We start from the raw sequence: 13,517 nt of genomic DNA, 5'->3' as shown, positions 1-13,517 counted from the left end.
TCTATTCAGCAATTGTGCATAGGCTTACTTGAAATGGTAAGTTTGATTTATTATGGTTTCTTTTCCTTTTGTCCGGTGTAAAGGTTAAATGGCCACTTTGCTCTCTCAAGAAATATTTAACATAACGGTTAAGCTCAGCTTACTCGTCTTTCCTGTGGTGTGCTTGGTCTTGTGTCCTGGGTCCCACCCTATTGTACTAGCTCTTTCTACCAAAAAACAAAAATCACTTTTAATTTGACCCTTTTCAAAACTACATCTTGCAAAACCTTTGTTCAAAGAATGAAAAAAAATTATTTTCAAAACAGCGTCAAGGTAACGATCGTAACTTCGGGGAAACCGAGATGAATGGTAAACGACTGCGATACTTTGAAGTTTCTGTCTTTTTTTTATGTCAGAAAATGATTCCATCCATGTTGACATAGAAACTATCGAAGGAGAGACTGGGGTGATCTCTTCCTGCAGTGCCTACAAAATACCAGACGCGTCGCAAAGGAGGATAGGAGGATGATTTACCCAAGGACAATGTTGATTGCAGATCCTAAAAAAGAACGCTATTTTTCCCTTTTTATCTGAAAACCACTGTTCTTGTCATGCAGCTTATTATTCCCTCTTCCGTTCAAAGAGACTTGCCAGTCAGTATCATCACTTAGAGAAAGAAAGAAAGAAAGAAGGTGGGACCGGTTGCCTGACGAGCTGGTCACCTTACTAGCACCTTCCCTCCTGACATAAACTAACTGCATCGGCTCTCTTTCCGAGTAGTTCGTACTTGGTCTCGGGACCGACTGCACCTGCTCCGCAACATCCCGCCGGCTCGGAACACATACTACTTACTCGCCGATTCATTTCTGAGCCCGTTTCACTGTCACGTAAGGCAGCCGCTTGTCAGAGGCGCTGTATGACTGAGTCCCCTTCGGTCTTTGTTGATGTGGTTTAGTTGTGATTTGTATGCGTTCTTCTTCACCTGTTTTCATCCCATGTGAGTGACCTTGCTTTAGAGGCAGAGTGAATGAATGTGTCAGTGTGGCAGTTCGGATTAACTAGTAACCAGCTTCATCTCCACCAGAATCTTGAACATCCCGTGTGTCTACTTGTAAAGAGGCTTATACAGGTTTTAGCTTTTAAGCAATCTGGTTGTGATTCTTGTTATAATAACATTTACTGGGTAAAGTTGAAGCGTGCTGGCCTCATATAAAGCTTGGATTTAACGGGGATAGATGACCTTTATTACTTTCCACATTTTTGTCTGACTGCCTGTCCGTCTCTTGCACTGAACGAAAGGGTATACATACACCATTGTAAGCATATCATTATAGACGATAATACACCTAATTGCAGTAGCACGTAAGGATTCCACGCTTTACGTATACACCTAACTGCACTAGCACGTACGTGATCACATGCATAATGCATACTCACATAAGTTTACGCATACGAACACAAACACACACACAATATATGTATAATATATATATATATATATATATATATATATATATATATATATATAGAAGGAGAGAGAGAGAGAGAGAGAGAGAGAGAGAGAGAGAGAGAGAGAGCCTTATGCTTTTGATATAATACGGTTTTGCTGTTTAAACTGATTACTATTTCACTACAAAACTTGTGAGGGTTAAAGTTATGGTGTATTTATACATCTTCAAGTGCTGTGATTTTGCGAGCGTTATTCTTTCAGTTTAATTCTGTATCCGCTACTTAACATAAAAAACTACTGAACTGAATTCGTTATTATAGATCTCAATGAGAGCACAAAGGTCGTTGCATCTTTCTCATTCTGCCCTATGCTGGGCGTTTGACATTTTAGAACTTGCATCCATAATGCCGTCTAGTTTCCTGTGCTTGTATTGGCGAGTTGCCGAATGCATTTATATTTGACCAGTTTCCTTCAACGAGGGCACAAACTAGTAAGGTCAACGGAGACGGGGTCCCTCAAGAAAGTGCCTCCCTTCAAGTTCCCAGCTTACTATAGTAAATTCACATCAACCGTGCATTTGATGTCTAGGTCCGTCCCGTAGGACGTTCCTGATTGGCTGTTGTTAAGCCAATCACGGCTGGAAATTTTCAGTCTCTCTCGAGAGTTCACTTGAGTAGGATCTATGTTCCACCTCTCCTGAGGTATACGTCTTTCAGGAGAGGTGGAACATACATCCTGCCTATGTGAACTCTTGAGAGAGACAGAGTTTCCAGCCCTGTGATTGGCTTATCAAAAACCATTCAGGAGCGTCGTAAGTTACTGGCCTAGACATCAAATGCACGGTTGATGTGAATCTACTATACCTCTGGTATAGCTTGGTGACCACCTTGCAGTTACTGACTAATCAGAGTTTCTTAATTTCGCTGGGGCGCAACCACTGCTATGGTGACGCTTCAGTGGGTCAGTAACGGAGGCTCGGTTCATAAACGATCCAGGTTTATAGGGAAAGGCGTTTCGATTAACAAGTGTTTCAAATAATAACCGCTTGCGATGGGAAATGTCGGCTTTATAATAAATGCTATCAAAACGCCTTTTCCTGAAATCCTGGATCGTTTATATATATATATATATATATATATATATATATATATATATATTAAATAAAAACACACATATATATATATATATATATATATATATATATATATATATATACTATATAGTTACATATACATATATGTATGTGTATATATATAATATATATATATATATATATATATATATATATATATGTATAATTGAGCCACGAAGTTGGATGAAAAGAAAATATGTAGTTGAAAAACTTTTTTGAATTATCTGCCGCTTTACCAGCTACACTGTAGCTGCTACATTGTGTCTTGATCTTTTTACCCAATAATTGATCAGTGTGCTACTAAACACTATTGTTTTAAAAAAAACGAATCCTCATTTGAATTCTAACTTCCTCTGGTGTTTTGAATTCACTCTATTAATACCTGCAAGCAGTATAATGCAATTGGCGCGCATGCTTTGCTATGCTTCTCAAATGAACTGGAATACCGGATTTCATTCATATGAATAAATGTACGGGATACTACTCGTCCATGCTTAGAATTGGTGTCTTTTGTGCTTCTCCAGAAGAAAGACTCCCTGCTGGCATAAGCCAGTTCGGTTTAAAATAACAAGTAAAAAACGCTCGGACTTGGAAAAAACCTCCAACTTTGTGACATCAGAATCTGTGAATAGAGGAAAAAATAAGCAAATAAGTAAATTAACTTTGCATTCGCTATCACGTCCCTAAGCAGCTGTTTGGCTTACAACCTTTTCAACAACCAAGTAGAGAATGCATATCATAATTGACATTCAGGGCGAATGCAACCACAGGTGTAAAAACTAGCGTCATGAGCTGATCTCTTGGCTTGGAAGCCTCTGTCCAATTGGCTGTGTCTTGTCCGATATGTATTTATATTTTTTAGCCAAATCTCGTGATTTTGGCATTAAATGTGATGCCCAAATGGAAAAAGTTCAGAACACTAAGTAATTGGTTATGTATTTCGGCATATTCGGCAGCGTCTGGAAGTTGTTGCTCTTCCGATGACTGTTTTTTTTCCTTCCTTACTTTGCGATTGTGAATGTGAACAAGTTTATTATTATTGGTTGCAGGTCCGCAATAATATACGTAGCATGTGAGTATATGGTCATTATTGGATATTAAAAGCTTTCGAACCTTGTACTAGGTTCATCTTCAGTACAATGTTCGAAAGCTTTTAATATCCATTAAAGACCATGTACTCACATGTTATATTATTGTGGACCTGAAACCATTGTCATCATTTTCGACACGGAAAAGTGAGCCCACTTTATTATTATTATTATTATTATTATTATTATTATTATTATTATTATTATTATTATTATTATTATTATCATCTTAGAAATGTTCTGTATTGCAGTGTTTTAAAAAAAACTGCTAAAGGATGGGGTTTCGCTACCTGGGGATGATTTTGGAAGGCCAGTTGTTATGTTGGCTGATGTTATACGGGATCAGTAACCTACTCACTCATGGCGCCACACACCTTTCGAACGGGTCCGGACACTCTCATGATTCTAGGAGTTACGTCCATAAGTATATAGTGATGCGTGTATTTGGATGTATGCTTTCATACGCGGTTCTCGTCTGCCGACAAGAGATTGTTTGATTACTCGGCTGTTTTAGAGAAGGGGGTTTATACTTCAATCCTGCAAGTGAACGTGCCATTATTTTAGATTTTGCTCTTGGTATGATCGCAAAAAAAAAAAAAAAAAAAAAAAAGTTGACAGCAGTGGTACCTACGAGTACGCCACGTGAACATGGGGAAGAATGCGAATTTCTAATCGTTAAGCCAACAAGGGAACCGCTAAGGCTGGGAACATGACTCAGCCATTTCACGCAGTTTCTTTTTTGCCTCCTTTAGCTCGTAAGCGGGATGTGTTTTGTTTCAGTGTACATAGATTATTTTATTTTTTAGAGAATTACTTGCGTTCTGGAAAAGCAATTGAAAATGGCATGCCTGGGGGCGAGTGTGTGAAATTCCTAGTACGTAATTTATTGTTGCTTTGAATGAAATCCTTCAAAATGATGTCATCATAATCATCATCACAGTTACCATTGTTATTGGGGGCACTTACATCATTGTTTTGATTTACATCTTGAGCGTATGCGCGTCCAGAATGTAAAATCTTGCTTTCAGGAAAAATCCCAAGGAGAGCCTTTTGGCGTTGTCGTAAATAAAAATGGCCTTATGCCAGCATGGGCACTTACTCCAATGCATTTCGTAGAATGCTCTGTAAGTGGTATAAACACGAGTATATATTTGCTCTGGTTCTTCTACGTTTTGTAACTATTAAGTTACTCTGGTCATATTTCAGTTTTTTCTCATAGTATTGTTCATCATTTCTCTAGACAAGGACAATAGTTCTTTGGCTGAAGCTTTCTAATAGGAACATTATACGACTACGTGTGATGGCAACAGCAGCCTTTTTGATAGAACATTCTTCTGCTGCCAACTGTGTCAGTGTGATGGACGTATTTCATTTAATAATAGTTAACAATTTAATGTGCTAGCTTACATGTTGTCATTCACCAACGATGGAATAAAAAAAACTGAATACGGCTGGCAAGATGCTTTAACGAACAGGTTAGATGCAGAGAGATTCCTGTTTTATTTTACTTATAACAATAAATACTCATTTACAAAAACCGCAATTTTCACCTGCAATCTGTTGCCATATTTGGTGCATTACATTATACGAGACCAAAGTCATTATAGAGTAAACGTATGTGAACGCTCTTCTTTCCTTTACTAAGAACCGGTACCCGTCCTTGGGTGCCCGGGGGTAGCCCACGTGACGCCCCGTCGACCGGTGAAAGCACCTCCTCGATTTTACTTACCTGTTTGCTGCCGGTCGCTTGCTTTTTTTTATTTTCTCATGACCAGTTGAGAGAGAATGCGTTTATGCGATTGTTTTTTATTCAAATGTTGGATTTGATTTATAAAAATCTGGCAATGTATCCAAGCGCTGAGGCACTCCCAGTCACCGAGCGCTGTAAGGAATGAGAAGAGAAAATTCGGAGCGGTTGGACAGACGTATGGAAGAGGAAGTGGGAAGGGAGCTAAAGGCTAAAATCTTAAAGTTTTATTTTTTTTCATCTTATTGCAGTGTAATCGTTACATCAGCCCGTAGGAGAGAACATCTACGGCGTCATCTTGGCCCCCTCTGCGTTGCTGTCTGCCCTGTACTTCTTTCCCGTCGCTTTTGGGTCTTCCTGCTTTCCTTTTTAACTTCTTAACTCTGTCTCGCCCCAGTTTTCATCACTCGTTTAAGAACTCCTTTGTAATCGTCCTAACTTCCTTTGGCCCCTCTTGGATGGTAGACCCAAGGCCAGAAACCGATAACAGGCCTCTTATTCCCCCCAAATCCTTACTACACAATACGGGCCACATTTGGGCGAGAGCCAGTACTGGCATACTGGAAACCAACCAACCAACCAAAAACCTTCCTTTATCTTAATTCGAAGACTTTAGGGACAAGGCTCCTCTGCAACCTGTTCTCAGGAAACACCTGATTTTAGTTTTTTGTAAAGGAAAACTATTGGGATTGCTTTGTCCGTCCGTCCTCACTTTTCCTGCCCGCCCTCAGATCTTAAAAACTACTGAGGCTAGAGGGTTGAAAATTGGTATGTGTTGATCATCCACCCTCCAATCATCAAACATACCAAATTGCAGCCCTCTTTCCTCTGTAGTTTTTATTTTATTTAAGGTTAAAGTTAGCCATGTTCGTGCGCCTGGCAACAGCATAGGACAGGCTGCCACCGGGCCGTGGATGAAAGTTTCATGGGCCGCGGCTCATAAGCATTATTCACTGTAGAGAAAGATCGATTGAGCCGGAGAAACTTCGGGGCATTTTTTATTTGTTTATTTAAATTAATTATATTTTAGCAGAAATGTCAAAATGTTGGTGTTTCATTGCCGAGCGTTTGAATTCTGAGTTTCAGGGAGCACCGTTGAAAATATGAAGTTTCTGACAAATGCCGATTTTCGACCTGTTACTATTAAGGACTTTAGCCAAAAAGGATTTCACAACCAGGATCCATTTAACCCAAGCCAGAAAATATAGCGGAATGATTTTGACAATCACATTAACTGTTGTGTATTTTGAGTTTCCATCCTTTAAGAATTGGCAGACACGTTTTTTTTATATGGCATGCCTAATGAGTAATACATAGTAAGTGATTTAGCCACACATGGAACTTAACATGGCAACTCTCTTTTCAAAAGCGAGCAGTTTGTGAAAAATGGCTTGTGATGGAATTGCAGCTTCATGAGTACTGCTGGTATGCACAGAAAAAAATGTGCTCATGTGCAGGTGACACTATAATCACCAGTATATCATTCTCGAAAAGGAGATTCGATGCCAGGCCACTCTGGAGATTTATAGCACGAATAATTTTGAAAATATCAAAATAGTTTGGAAACAAAAAAATTCCATAGATTCTTAATTTAGAAATCTTGAAATGTGGCCCAGTTAAAACTGAGATCGTGTTAAGATTTGGGCTAGCCTGTCCTTAAGACTTTCTATTTTGCAGACTGGAAAAGTCAGTATTTTGACTTCCGACAGTGATCTGCATTCCTTGCAGGTGGTTGGTTGAGTTTAAGCTGTTCATATGTCAGCATGGACCCTTTCCCAAAGGAATATCGGTGATGAATGTGTGAAAAGGAATAGAAAGCCTGGCATGGACCCTCGACTCAACAGCCAACTGAGAATCGATTTCCACTAATCAGTGGAGCGCCTCAGTGGCGTGGTTGGTATGGTCTTCGCCTGTCACCTCGGTGGCCGCGAGTTCGATCCTCAGACATTCCACTGAGGGGTCAGAGATGTGTATTTCTGGTGATAGAAGTTCACTCTCGACGTGGTTCGGAAGTCACGTAAAGCCGTTGGTCCCGTTGCTGAATAACCACTGGTTCCATGCAACGTAAAAACACCATACAAACAAACAAACACTAATCAGCGGGTCAAACAGGCGAATCATCGGCTAAACGAATGAAGTTAAAAATCCATTACACGAAAACCACCTTATGCTCTCTGTCGCAAAATCTTCATTTCACAGTCCTTATCAACCACCTTTTCTAGTCGTTCCTCTGGCATAAAGCACTCTGGGAAATCCTGATGTGGGTTGGTTCCCAGAAAAACCCCAAGAAGTCGAAGTTCAAAAAGTTCAAGGAGGCAGTTGCAAATTCAGTCTGTAGTTACCTAGTGTGGTTTCAGGCCGAATTACCCTTTATGACATTTCGGTATTAAAACGAGATCTCGTATTGTTATGACCGATGAAATATATATTGATGACTCAAGAAACACGGTTGGCCAAAGCGTGAGTATAGAACTTGCTGATATTCATGGCCTTCTCCCAATTAACTATGAAGCAGAGGCGATTGACTGATGAGTGCCAGAGTGTTTGGGAATAGGCAAGGGCAGCAGTAATCATCATTGTCTGAAGATGAAGCTAAAAATGGTTCTTTTTGCATGTTAGCGAGAGGAGAATTTGACAAGAGGAGAGTATTGGTCGTTCCTCTAAAGCAAAGCTTATGAGACTCGTCCTCCTTGATTCGCCCTTGGATCCAACGAGGAATGGCGGCTATTTAAGGGAAGTCAGGGCGGGGCGGGTGGGGGGTTAGTTACAGGGGAGAGAAGAGAGAGAAATCAAAGAGGGAAAGACCAGCTGAAGCGGAAAGGAATACCGCCTGAGAAGAGGCAACTGCTGTTGCTACCTCGCTGAGAAACCTCCGATTGCCGTCTCCGAACTCGACGTTCAAAAGTGCGAAGGCGGTGGGAAAAACGGGAGAAATAATTACCGGGATAATGAGGCAAATGGCTGTTAGGTTGCTCATTTAAATGAGGTTCGTGGCAGAGAACAAAGCTGAGCAGCTAAAAGGGAATGGGGTTTTCCGTCGTCGTGGCGGATAGTAATAATGGTTTGGGGTTCAAGTTAAAAGCTTCGAAAAATGAAACTCGTAATGTTGAACCTTATCACTTTAATAGCTTCATGAAAGACTTTTTGGCCAAGATACAACTTAATGAAAAAGGATTTTATCCTTTAAAAAAAATGGTGTTGCCAAGAACTCATAAGATCTTGCATCAGTTGCTGAATCAGCGTGTTGAAATCCTGTGTTTTTGAAAAAAAAGTTCAGAAAAAAAATAATTCATTTTCTTTTAACGGTAGTTTATATATCAAACCGTTTTAAACTAAAATAATAATAATAATATAATAATAATAATAATAATAATAGTCCCGTGCTCATAGCCAGTGGTAGATGGGAAACTTCACACGAAAAATGCAATGCGACAGACTCTGCGGAAATTTTAAGTCAGAGTACGACGCATCAAGTCTTAAGCACTATTTTTAAATTGCGAGAAAATGATTGGGAATCCTTTCTTCTCCCAAATAGGAATTGGCCGTGATCCTGAAGCAAAAAGTAGATTGATCGATTCGGCAAAATAATGCGAGCGATGAATGATTTTTTGATGCCAGTGACAAACAAAAAACTAGTTAAAGATGCGCCGAAGTTTCTTCGGTGCAGTCGACTTTTCTGTACAGCGTATAATGCTGTATGAGCCGCGGCCCATGAAACTTTCAGTACGGCTCGGTGGTGGCCTTTTTTTTTTATAGCGTTGCCAGATTCACGATCATGGATAACTTTCACCTTAAATGAATTAAAAACTATTGAGGCTAGAGGGCTGCAGTTTGTTATTTTAGAGGATTGGAGAGTGGATGATGAGCATACCAATATGCATCCCTCGAGCCTCGTTAGTTTATATGATCTGAGGGCGGACAGAAAAAGTGCATACGGACAGACAAATAGCCATCTCTATAGTTTTCTTTAACAGAAAACTAAAATCTCGAAGCAAATATTCTTCCCAGCTACTGCGAAAATGTATTCACACACTACATTTGATCTAAATCAGATGATTGTATGTGTGTGTGTGTGTGTGTGCGTTAGAGTGTGTTTGTGTGTGGGTTTGGGGGGTGGTGTTCACGCACATACACACACTTTTATCCACTGAAATTGAGCAATACTCGAATGAAGAATGAAATAACAAAGCCACATGAAGGATTCCAGGAGCTGTAAACTTATCTAAATTTCTTTTCTACAGCATGATTATAACGATAGGTTTCCAGCAATCACACACTGCTGGAACAAAGTTGGGAATCCCTCAGAATTTTGGTTGGAGTCTGCTTCTCCTGTCTGTCTTCCAGGACCTTGAAAAATAAATTAAGCGGATAAGAGTAGTACTTGGTGACAATTATGGCCTACACTCAATAAACTATGAAGCAGGGGCTATTGGCTGGTGAACACTTGAAAGCCGACAAGAATAACAGTTATCACTATTTCAAAATCAAGCTAAAAATGTTTTCTACTGGATGTTACCAAGAAGAAATTGACAGGAGGAGAACTGGTTGTTCTTCCCTTGGATCCAACGGGGAATGGCGGGAATTTAAGGAAAATAGAGGGTGTGGGGGGTGGGTGAGTTACGGAGAGAGAAGAGAGAGAGAGAGAGAGAGCATGCAAAGAAGGAAAGATCATCAGAGGAGGAATACTGCCTAAGCAAGGCAACGCTGTTGCTACCTCGGCTGAAAAACCTCTGGTGGTCGTCTCCGAAATTGACGTTCGGAAGTGCGAAAGCGGTGGGTAAAATTGGAGAAATAATTGTGAAGATAATGAAGCAAAATATCTATTAGGTTGCTCATTTGAATGAGGGTCGCCACAAAGATCACTGCTACTGTGTGCTCTATAAAGCCCGTGCTGGCATAAACAACAGATCGCAGCTAAACTGCTCCAAGGAAATGGTTTCCCGTCATAGTAGCAGATAATGATGAGGTTTTGGGTTTTTCCGTATAATTTTAAAACAAGCAATCCCGTAATATTGAACTTATCGCTGTAATCACTTCAGAAAAGTCATTCTTCGCTCTAGGCTGGTGTTTTTGAGTCAAGACTTTTTGGTCCAGATAAAACCTAATGATCTATTAACAAAGAAAACAATATTGCTGCCAAGAACTCATTTTCTAGATAAGATCGTGAACCAGTTGATGATAATCCTATATGTCACCATTTTTTGAAATCCTAGTTTGGTACCTAGGTGTTTTTTTTTTTAAATAGTTCACTATATCTAAACCTGTCCTGTTAAATGGTTAATTGTGAGTGTGTGTTTGTGAGCATCCTCACATGGCCGCCTGTGTTTACATATAATTAGCAAGAATCTTTTGAAAAAGCAATGAAAAAATAAAAAAACACACGAAGAATTCCAAGAGCCGTAACCTCAACTAAAAACTTCTATACGCCGCCTCCAATACTGGCACAATGCTGGAACAAATCTGGAACTCTGGCAAGAGCTTAGTTATCAGAAGTGCTTTATTCATTCCAAGCTATTCTTTTGTTTTTATTAGTATTGACCATTTAAGTTTTCTATTTGTAGAAACATGTCCAAGTAATATTGAACAAATAATATAACAGATTTCAATTCTTCTGACATTCCTCCTTATCGGTTACTAGCAGCGTAATATAATATGTCTTAACTCGGGAAAGACACGTTTCAGATAATACAATGTACAGTGTGCTTTTATAATAAAATCTTTCGAACCACGAAAACAATGTTCATACGAAGTCCGCATACCAAATATGACGCGTACCTACGCAACTTTCACAGTAAATTCTTAGGATTTTATGGGTGCAGTGTCTGTTTACTATGAATAGGGATACCGCCACTCTTGAGAGCAACCCTCGCTGGAAGAGTCAACTTGTTTGCAGCCAGAAAATACCGGAAAGAACCAGATCTCTCGAAGGAGTGCTGCATCGTTCTGTGTGATGGTACCAAGATCTGGCCATTTTGCGGTAACTGCCAACTTTCAAAGAGAAAGCGACTAAAGCACTTTTAATAAGACGAGGGCCCGGTCCCTTAGTTTGTCATTTACAAGAATGATCGACGGTAGAGTATTTGTTACCGTTTACAAATACTGTCATTAACAAAGAACGTACTACTATGGGTTTCACAGACAATGGAAGCACGTTTTTGAGCAATAATTCTGTAACGAACATTCCTATCAGTACGAGATTTTGCTGTAGTGATTACACCCAGTGCCGTAATTTATAAGATTATCATGAATCACTAATTGTAAAGAAGAAAGACACTTGTCCATATGCCAAGAGGCAAAAACTCCGTTAGCCAGAAATGGACACGAACACAAAGTACAAAAAAACTCCGCCTACCCTCTCCCTCCACCTCCACCCTCCTCCTTCCTTCCTTCTCTCTCTCTCTCTCTCTCTCTCTGAAAGTTGCTTCAGTTTAAACTTTATGGTTTTTTCTATCTATCTATCTATCTAATAATTTACCTTGTTGTATATATCTAACGATTCACTCGGTTGTTACCTACCAGTTGACTGATTTATTTATGAGTTGATCCGCTTATCTCTCTCTCTCTCTCTCTCTCTCTCTCTCTCTCTCTCTCTCTCTCTCTCTCTCTCTCTGTGGTAGTGGTACTATAAATGGTTATTAGAGTGAGAGATATCTGAATGTGTGGTGGAGTAGTAGAGCGATAGACGTTATGATTGATGGAAAGGCGACTGTTAACATTGTGTTTGGTCACCTTCGCAATCCTCATTTGGACTCAGGGCATCAGCCCCATAGTACTTGTATCACGAAGGTGAAGGAGAGATGGCCGCCCCGGAACAACTGTCGGCATAGTTGCAGAAATGCGTTTGTCAAGCAACTTTTGAACTATTTTAGCAAAGAGAAAGCTGCTAATTGCCTTCACATTACCGTAGTTTGAATAGGTAACTGGACTTTTTGATCACCCTGTAGTTACTCTGTTGCAAATAAAAATTAAAGCTTTCTACCGGACATTCATTAGAGTTAAAGCCTTGATTATACCGATGCACATATTTTCAAGCCATGAATTTTTTTTATATATAATATATATGGTGGAGGGGGTTCCATATCGATTCTAATTACAAATACAACGAGATCGATGTTGATTAGTAATTGTCAGAATCGATATAAACCTTTAGCCTCTCTGATAGCCGTTTCGGTAGCGTCACTGTCCGATCCTGATTTCGTTCCCCGTCCAACTGGACGGTGGTTCGATCCCATGGGGGTACGAAATTATTATCAACTAAAAAATTCCCCCTCGGTACATATATGAAAATATATCAATTCCGAGGTAGAGCGAATTAGATATTAAAGGACATTTGTAGCTCGAATGATTTATATGAATCACGGTGATGTGATAAATATTCATAATAAGGCTGCGTGGGTCAAACGCTCGAATCGGCTAGCATGGTGGAGGGGGTTCCATATCGATTCTAATTACAAATACAACGAGATCCACGTTGATTAGCAATGGTCAGAATCGATATAAACCTTTAGCCTCTCTGATAGCCGTTTCGGTAGCGTCACTGTCCGATCCTGATTTCGTTCCCCGTCCAACTGGACGGTGGTTCGATCCCATGGGGGTACGAAATTATTATCAACTAAAAAATTCCCCCTGAGTGTTCGTTACAGAGTTATCGCCCCAAAACGTGCTTGCAATGTCTGTGAAACCCATAGTATGGTTTTGCCTCTTCCGCTCTCGAAGCGTAGATGCAAATATCACTGCTTGGGCTAAACGGCTTTCAAAAAATGAAATAAAATAAAATAAATAAATAAATAAATAAATAAATAGTAGTGATAATTCCAATATGACACTGAGTCTTAAATACTATCATCCAGAACTTGTAAAAATAATAAGGAAAAGCAAAAGAGAAAACATCACTAGTCATATTCTAGAGATAAATAAAACCCAAGTAATAGTTTTATAAAAGATATTAAGTAATTAAGACATTCTTTGTTAAATTTCTGATCTGAAGGATTTGTAGAAATCTCCAGATGTTTGAACAGTTCACAAATCACACCAATATTCAAGACTGACAGGGACAATTTTTTTTTCCATCAGCTTCGCCTAACTTTTAAAAGTTTTATCTTGTTGGTATAACTTTGCACT

General features: G+C 39.5%; 1 protein-coding gene across 3 annotated transcripts in view; it reads left to right on the top strand.

The window, feature by feature from the left end:
* Positions 1-13,517, top strand: part of LOC135198568 (solute carrier family 13 member 2-like) — a 189,416-nt gene that overhangs the window by 155,649 nt on the left and 20,250 nt on the right. The window contains exon 1 of one of the 3 annotated variants that reach the window (XM_064226272.1): positions 746-866. The exons of 1 other annotated variant lie outside the window; for it this stretch is intronic. The gene's annotated coding sequence lies outside the window, so the exon portion shown is untranslated. Of the gene's footprint in view, positions 1-745; positions 977-13,517 lie in introns of those variants that run through there. One more of the 3 variants, XM_064226273.1, reaches the window with a different exon arrangement.

This window comes from Macrobrachium nipponense, chromosome 22, assembly GCF_015104395.2.
Source record: "Macrobrachium nipponense isolate FS-2020 chromosome 22, ASM1510439v2, whole genome shotgun sequence".
NCBI lineage: Eukaryota > Metazoa > Arthropoda > Malacostraca > Decapoda > Palaemonidae > Macrobrachium > Macrobrachium nipponense.
The sequence above is the reverse complement of the archived record's forward strand: the minus strand, read 5'-3'. Positions and strand labels throughout refer to the sequence as shown.